Consider the following 945-nt stretch of genomic DNA (forward strand, 5'->3'; position numbering starts at 1 on the left):
TCGGTGTTTCTCTAAACAGAAATAGCTCCAGTATGGTGATGAGCTGCACGTCCCTTTTCTTTGTGATCCTCTGGGTCTTGGTTCCTTTTAGACTCCTCCATATTTGCCAGTGTTGGTGTGTCAGCTCTTTTATCCAAGACTTCCTCAGATTGATTATAGTTTATGTCTAACTCTTCTGGGCATGTGAAGGTGCAGATCTTCCACCCCCATCTCAGACCAGATATGCTATTTCCTAACCTCTCATTTCAGGACCCACCCATCCGCGTACAGAGGGAGAGAGAGCGAAAGAGAGAGAGAGAGACAGAGAGAGAGAGAGAGAGAGAGAGAGACGGAGAGAGAGAGAGAGAAGATACTGAGTTTTAAATGAGGTTAAGATCTACTTTCATTAATTTCTAGTTTAAAGCTCCATTTGGGACTCTTTTCTCTCCTTGATTCTTTATTAAAAGAAAATAAAGCATACTTCCAGGGTCTTCAGCTCTATCTGTCTCTATCTCCATCTTGAAAGGACAGGTACCACATAATGGAACACATACAAGCTTTATAGTTCAAGTGGATCTGGGTATAAATCCTGTTTTCTCAGCATAGTGGCTTTGGGCAAGGTAATTGATATATTTAACTCCAGAGCTGACAATACACCTCTACACCAGTAGTAGAGCACTTATTTAGCACATGGGAGGCCCAGCACCAAAAAATATAATAATAGGGCTGGAGAGATGGGTCAGTAGTTAAAGGCACTGGCTGCCCTTGCAGAGGACCCAGGTCTAATTCCCAGCACCCACATGGTGGTTAACAGCCATCTGTAACTCCAGTTCCAGGGGAATCTGACACCCTCTTCTGGCCTCCATTCCCATGGGTACACTTACAAATATGTAGGCAATACACTCAAACACATAAAATTTTAAAAATATTTAATGTATATAATAATGATAAAAATACAATATAATA

The sequence above is a fragment of the Nannospalax galili genome, unplaced genomic scaffold (genome assembly GCF_000622305.1).
Source record: "Nannospalax galili isolate Female #2095 unplaced genomic scaffold, S.galili_v1.0 scaffold693, whole genome shotgun sequence".
In the NCBI taxonomy this organism is placed as follows: domain Eukaryota; kingdom Metazoa; phylum Chordata; class Mammalia; order Rodentia; family Spalacidae; genus Nannospalax; species Nannospalax galili.